Here is an 8,096-nt window from a genome sequence, read left to right as displayed (position 1 = left end):
TGGCTTGGTCCAACAACTGGGTCTATAATCAGGAGGCTTATGTAGATACGCATTCGCATGATTACCGCAGTGCAACAGCCTGCACGGTGATCTCTCTCTGTCTCTCTGTGTGTGTGTGTGTGCGTGCGTGCGTGCGTGTGTGTGCGTGCGCGTGAGTGGTTTGCTGAGCGGACAATCATGGCCATTTAACTAATCAGAGCAAATGCCATACAAAGCCATTGCCCTGATGATGTCACAGCTCTGGAAGTCACTTTGAGTGCTTCCATCTGGTTGGGCTTTTTAGCGACCGGAGAACCACGCTTTACTTTTTCTTTTGTCCTCTCTCATTTTCACGCAATCTGGCCACTCTTTTTGTCCTCTTTTCAAATGCAAGATGATGTTTTATCACCCTTTTTCAAAGATCAGATGTAACTAGATTTTTACACTTGAGTGGTGCTTGCCGTGCAAAACTCACCACAGTGTTGCAGTGTTGGCGAAGCCTCTTTGAAACTGTAACTTGTCAAGTTATAACCTAAAAACAATTGGCAGTAAACTGCAACCAAGATGTATCTTGGGGGAAAAAAGTTGTTAGCTGCACTAAAAGCTACAAGAAAAAGTATCTGAATGCATTATATATATAATTTATAATTTAATCAGAGACATATTCTTCCTGGGATTTTAAATGAACAATCGCAATTAGGGTTACACTTTTTCACATTTTAATTGGTAACTGTATATTAAATCAAATATACATTCTAATTTATAAAACAGAGTTGAAAATTTAGTACATAGTAAAGGGAGTTGAAGTGGTTATTTTGTTCATTTGCCATCGAATGACCCAATTCACTAGAATGATTCTGACTTTCCAACTCTGCATAATTAGGAGAAGGCGAACCAAGTCAGTAGAATGAACCCAACTTCCAACACAACATATGAGAGGAAACCATTTAGAAATGAATCTGACTTTCCATCTCTACAAATGAAGGAGAGGACCTTTTAGGACGAACTGATCCATTAGAATGAATCAGACTTTCCAAAACAACAGAGAGAGAACCATTTAGGGGTGAACCGATTTACTAAAATGAGTCGGACTTTGCATCTCTACATATGAAAGAGAGGACCAGTTAGGACGAACCGACTCATTACAATGAATTGGACTTTCCACCACAGCATATAGAGAGGACCATTCACGACGAACCGATTCACTTGAAAGAATCGGACATTCTAATGCTACATATGAGAGATTGGGTCATTTAGGACAAGTCGATTCACTTGAAAGAATCGTACTTTCCAACACTATGAGGACCATTTAGGTGACTGTTTTTTACTTCTCTTAACAGACAACATCAATGAAGCGTTGGTCGCGCTACGCTGCAAATCATTCGCTACTGGAAAAGCTATAATTAAATTGCCTACTGATCAATAAACATTGCTACTTTTAATTAGCCACGCCAGGGCATTGCTGAGGTTACTAGTTTTTTTTTTGTTGTTTTTATTTTTTTTTTGCGTGATTGCTAGTGTGCTTGCTTACTGGATCGAGTCAAAAGAGCGTGTCAAAAGTTATTCAATGCATTGTCCATTTTATCCATTTTACTAAACATACATTTATGTTTTACCTCCCCTCAGTTCCACACTGTTTTACACTTTTCTTTCTTGAATTTTCTTCCCTCGATCAACACAGATCTTTCCATTCGTCTGTCCTTTCTCGCTCTCTCTTTCTCCTCCTCTCCACTCATCCCTCGCTTAGCTCATCATTGCTTTACGATAGCTGTGACCTTTTCAGTGGCACTCCACTATCAGACTCTTATCTCACTGCCAGTGTAGCCGAGCGGTCATTTATGAGGTCACTTCACAGAAGTGGACATTAGCGATAATGTACTTCCAGTGACTCAGGTGTCACACTAAAGCGAAGGCAAGCGCGCGCGCGCGCACGGCATATAATCATCCAGCTCAGTGTACATGACAAGAGATGTGGACGTCGTAACAAATTAAAATGTCCGTAGGTGGAAGGAATATTTTGCTTGATGAGAGAAGAGAAAAAAAAGACAATATATTTTCTTCAGAGTGTTACAAACGCGCACACGCACACACAATTTCTTGATCCCACTCGGTTTGTAGGCTACGCTTGTTAGTTCCACTTGAAATGACAAACAATCAGAGGTAGTGAAGCAGTGGCTTACCAGCTCACAGAACCAGCCAAAACAAAACAAACAAGGCAATTACTGCAATTCACACTACACCAGTTCTCCATGTTAAACACACACACGCACACACAGATAAACACAAAGGCCTTTGCAATTATAAACATTATTCTCGTCTCTCGCAATCTATTTTTGACATGAAACTAGCTACACATAGGCCTATACATAAGCTCGAGCAGCGGGGATGTATATTAAAACGACTAAATCCACTGAATAAAATATTTTCTCATCTCCAAGGTTATGAAGAGAAGGTGGAGAAAATCTCCGAACTGATTTTTTATACATCACTGGCTTTGCAGGGCTTTGATAACCTGAGGCCAAAAGAGGAAGTTGGCAGATGTGTTTAGTTTACGGCCCGTTTGAATGTCTCCCTCACAGTCACAGATATAGAACAACATTATGCCGCTGTGCTAGCTACGCAAATACACACAACATGCAAAGTTGTGCTCATTAAGTTGTTTTAGCACTCTTGCTGTAGTTCATGTAATTAATTCATATTATTAATTGCAGGACGCATTCAGCAATGTTTGAAGCCGTTTAGTGTTCACATGTTTAATACAAGACAAGTTTTTGTGTGTTTGTATCTCTCACACGCTGGTTTATAGACTTTTTTGACTGGCAGTAAATTATAGGCATGCAAATGGATAAAATAGCATGACATGAACCGTCTAACAAGTAAACAGTTGGCAAGAGAGTTTTGTTTGTCATATACACTCTATGAGTCATTCTATGAACACAATCAGTCATTTGAAGTGCAGTAAACACACAAATATGCTCATATACACACACACACACACACATATGCACATATTACAGAACTGTTTGGCTAGTTGTAAAATTCTATTTAATACAATTTTAAAATAATAATAATAATAACCCACCAGAACATTACCAATATCAAATATGGATTGATTATCTCACTCACACTATATTAATAATGTATTTTTTTATTCCTGTGTCAAAGACAAATTTGAACGGAAAATGAAAGCAATTGAATTGAAAAACAAATTTTTATTAAAACAAAAATCTGTGTCCACAAATTTTGATTCTCTCCCCATCACATCACTTATATAACAATAAGGAGGAAAAGACATAACTGCAAGACATAACTGTTCAAAAGCTGTCAGGTTCTTTTCTCGTTAAAGATATTTATTTGTTTGTTTGTTTGTTTATTTATTTATTTAGCCTGGCAGGTAAAGCATAACATATCCACCTTGTCAAATAAAATAAGCAGAAAATCTGTTTATTTAGTTATTTTAGCTATTTATAGAAAAGCCCTGTTGAATCTTAATGCTAATGAGAAAACCTCATAACCCAAACATTTTAGTTTAAAACATCCTGTCACGTTCAGAATTTTACTTTTTTTTATTTCAGCTTATGATGACAGTGCAATGTGTTAACATTTAAAGACATTCTTTTTCTGGTAGAAGTTTTAAAATCAGAAATTTATTTGGAAAATGACGCATATTCACCGTACAGTACATGGTGCTGTGTTTTTTAGTGATCAAGGGCAAATATGCAAAAACACAGTGATTTATGAAGCAGATCAAATAAATGTGTTTAAATGTTTGTTAGTTATACATGAAGTTGGTTGCGGTCTCCTGATTAAGAATCTGGATGGCTTGAGGGAAAATAGCTCCTCCTGACCCCTGCTGGCCCTGCAGCCACGGTAGAGCTTTATCTGACCTCAGCAGTGTGGATGAAATCCATATAATCTTGCTTAGATGCGGAGATGTCCTGCACGCAGGCCAGAACAATGGGGGCCTGTTTATTCATCTGTCAGGGAAAAACCATAAGTTCGATAACATAAAGAATTAATTGCACACCTCTCCTTAACAAGCTGCATTTATGCATATAGATGTACATTCATGGACATTACTTGCATGTCATATAAACATTAACCAACATCAGAGAACTGTGAACTAGTGTTATTTTAGTATAATTTGGATACTATTATAGTTTTATTAATATTTTGAATTAGTTTTTGTTTTTATATTTTCATTTTTGTTAAAGTTTGTTATTTTGTTGTGTTTTTGCCATTTTTATTAGTTATTGTTTTTAATGTCTATATAGTTTACATTTTTTTTATTTAAATGTTTTTTTAAAGTTTTATTTCCATTAACATTTCTTTTATTTCAAGTAACACATTTTTTTTAATGGTTTTATAAACTTAACTATAATAATCCTGCATTTGAACATGTGAATGTGTTGTTAAATTATTGAAATATTAACTTAAACTCTTCAAGTAAATATTTTACACCTAAGGGGTTCAGCTTAAGAAAACATTTGGAAACTCTATATTAGTACATGTAGAAGTTAACATTAACTAAGATTAATAAATGCTTTAGAAGAATTTTGCATTGTTAGTTCATGTTAACTAATGCCAACAAAAGGAACCTTATTGTAAAGTGTTGCCAAGTCCACTATCAGGGCCTTGTTCTTGCTGATGTTCACCTCTACTTCCTGTAGATATGCTTTGTCTTGGCTGTCAGCATCAAACCCATCATAACAGTGTGAGAGAGAGTGAGATGGCAGAGAAAAGGAGGAGGGTGGGGTGGAGGAAGAACAAACATGTCCCTTTGAGATAGACTCTAGTACTAATATTGACCAGCATGCTTCAGAAAACACAGACGCACGACTCCGCTACAGTAATGAAAGCCCCACAAAAGGACCATCGACACGTTTGATCAACAACCTGAATTAGCAGCGTCTGTTCACCTTGATTGCTAGTGCTCATATGTTTCACTTACACACACAAACACACACACATACACACTCACTCACCACTGCACATGCAATCAGCCAGCAAATAAGAGCATGTGGCACAAAAAAACAACAACAACACAAAACACGTTTTATGTGCTTAGCAGGTACGAGTCCAACTATTAAAACACACACACATCACAAAGCTCAAGTTGGTGAGTGCATAAATTAGAAATGTCATTTCAGACTTCATCAGAGGCTCCAGTTCGTCCATGTAATATTTTTCTGCCTGTATTTCTAATAGATTTGAGCTGTCATTCATATCTGTAGCACAAACAGTGCTGAAAGTGATACTCCAACCAAAAATGAAACTTCTGTCATCATTTATGTCACCCATATGTTGTTCCAAACCTCTATGAGTTTCTTTCTTTAATGGAACATAAAAGAAGATATTTTGAAGAATGTTTGTAACCAAACAGGTTTTGTTTGCTATTGACTTTAACTATGGATGCACTGTCAGAAAAAAAGGGCTGGTATCTTTTCAAAAAGTACACTTTTGGACCTTTTATGTCCCTAAAGGATTCATATTTTGCGTGGCATTAAATGTGATATGTTTTTAACCAAACCAAAACGAAAAATGTCTTTTAATGCCACATCATTAAAGTCCACCCAGTTAGAAAGTTCACAAAAATCACTCACGTAATCCTCTATAGACGGTTTCATCGAACGCAGTCTCCTGCACACACCACCAACCCTCTGTCCATCACTATGCAGCCCTAATCCCTAATCTGCTCCTTTGCAAGTCCCTCGCTTTCTTTCCCATATTAACCAATGGGAAACAAGACACATGACTAAAACAACCAATCAGAACATGACACATACACAAGGCAGAGAGACATGAGGCAAGGGAAGCATGACACTAACATCAGGAAACAATTACAAAATAAAAGACATGGACATGAACATGAAACAAAAACAAAACCCAAACCCCACATTACATATTAGTACCTTTAATAAAATGGAAGTCAATATCTTCTTCTATGTTCCAAAGTAAATATGATGAAAAAATGATGACAGAATTTTCATTTTTGGGTGAACTCTCCCTTGAATGAGTTACACATTAAGGTTTAATGCTTAGCGGTTTGTTGAAACTTCTAACCTTAGGTATGAGCAATAATAATAATAATGACAACTGCCTTAGCAAACACTTTTAAGTATGTACGCAGTCGTTTGTGATGAGAGAATCAGGTTTTAGTGGAGCTGGAGGGAGGAACCCACAGAAACGTGAGTCACGTTTTTCCCAGGTTAAAACATCAGGGAGCCTCAGTTGTTCCTCTCTCTGAAACGGTTACTGTTTATATTTATTGTGGTGCTGATAGGCTTTTAGGAAATGATAGCTCTTCCTGCACTTAAGATGGAAGCTGCTTTATTATATCCTGAATGAATGAATAAATTAATGAATAAATAGCTAGTCAAAAGAACAAATTAAGTATGTGATCCCTGATAGCACACATACATCTCAGAGATGTCTATTTGATGTGCACGTTTACATCTGGAAGACATAGTTTTTAGTGTTTGCTCATCTGCAATACATCTAACGTTTCAAGTCAGACATTAAATAGACATTTAGAAAATGTCATAAGATGTTTATGATTTAAAATGTATGTAAATCTGACTTTTTAAAGACGTTCATCAGATGTGTGTACACAGCAAATGCTTTCAAGATGAAGTGCTCTTTAAAAGACATCTTGCAGACGTACGTGTACTATGTAGGTCTATTTGATGTGCACGTTTACATCTGGAAGACATAGTTTTTAGTGTTTGCTCATCTGCAATACATCTAACGTTTCAAGTCAGACATTAAATAGACATTTAGAAAATGTCATAAGATGTTTATGATTTAAAATGTATGTAAATCTGACTTTTTAAAGACGTTCATCAGATGTGTGTACACAGCAAATGCTTTCAAGATGAAGTGCTCTTTAACAGACATCTTGCAGACGTACGTGTACTATGTAGGTTAGGGTATGAAATTATGAAATATGTTGAGATATGACATCTAAGTTTTGGCCGATAGTCAAACATTTTGAGATTATCAACTGATAACCATTACCGCCCTCTAGTGTCAGTTCAGATTATCCAACTTCAACCAACTCATCAATAAATAATGGACATTTTGTGTTATCAATATTTTTATAGAATTTTGGGCAAGTATTGTTTAGAATACGTCATTTTTTGCTATATATATATATGTGTGTGTGTGTGTGTGTGTGTGTGTGTATGACACTGTGACGTGACAATCAAGCGTCACTGAAGACTGGAGTAATGACTGCTGAAATTTCAGCTTTGACATCACAGGAATAAATTACATTTTAAAATATATTCAGATAGAAAACAGTTATTCAAAATTGTGTTTGTGTATGTGTGTGCAGGGGCGTGAATACAGTTGGGGGGGGCTTGGGGGGCAATAAACAAAAAATTTTAAGAGCTATTTTTGAGGGGGACACAAATAATACAGCTAAAATTGTACTTGTAAGGATATGTATGCACAGAGGAAAGCCTTACTACTTTTAGTGTAGCAGGGAGACCGTGCCAAATTAGACAACGTCAAGCTGTTGTGGTCGCGCCCTGACAGCGGTCGTGTCCGTTGTAGACATTACTATCCGTCACAGTGTTGCTAAGGCCGCGGTTTTCACGTGGAATTGGGTTACTTTGTCACTGTTGCCGCGGGTTGTTTTTCATGTCCGCGGGTTGAAGCGACCCCAATAACGTGTATTTTAGCACCCGGAATGCGATTTTTACCGGGGGACCCCTCGAAACGCAGTTAGTTTGGGCTAGTTTTGAGTAGCAAATGGTGTGGGTTTATTATGAAAACCTGGCAACCTTTTCAGTCAAGCAGGTTATGTTATTATTGCTAATGCCGAGTTCACACTGCACGATTTTAGCCCGATTTTTCACTCGCCGACAGGTTTTGCGAAATCGCCGACAAATGCCCGAAATCGGAGGCAAATCGGTGTTCGTTCACGCGAGTGACAATCACGCAGCGTGAATTATCAAAGACGCGATCTGAGGGAATCGCCGACGCGTCGCCGACACCCGTGAAATATTTGGCATGCTAAATATCTAGAGCTGTCGGCGATTCACAATCTCGCTGTGTGCAATGGTTTCTGACTGAAAACTACATCGGCGATGAGCTACAGCCAATGAAAGACC

The sequence above is a fragment of the Sinocyclocheilus rhinocerous genome, unplaced genomic scaffold (genome assembly GCF_001515625.1).
Source record: "Sinocyclocheilus rhinocerous isolate Xijiao unplaced genomic scaffold, SAMN03320098_v1.1 scaffold3446, whole genome shotgun sequence".
Taxonomy (NCBI): domain Eukaryota; kingdom Metazoa; phylum Chordata; class Actinopteri; order Cypriniformes; family Cyprinidae; genus Sinocyclocheilus; species Sinocyclocheilus rhinocerous.
The sequence above is the reverse complement of the archived record's forward strand: the minus strand, read 5'-3'. Positions refer to the sequence as shown.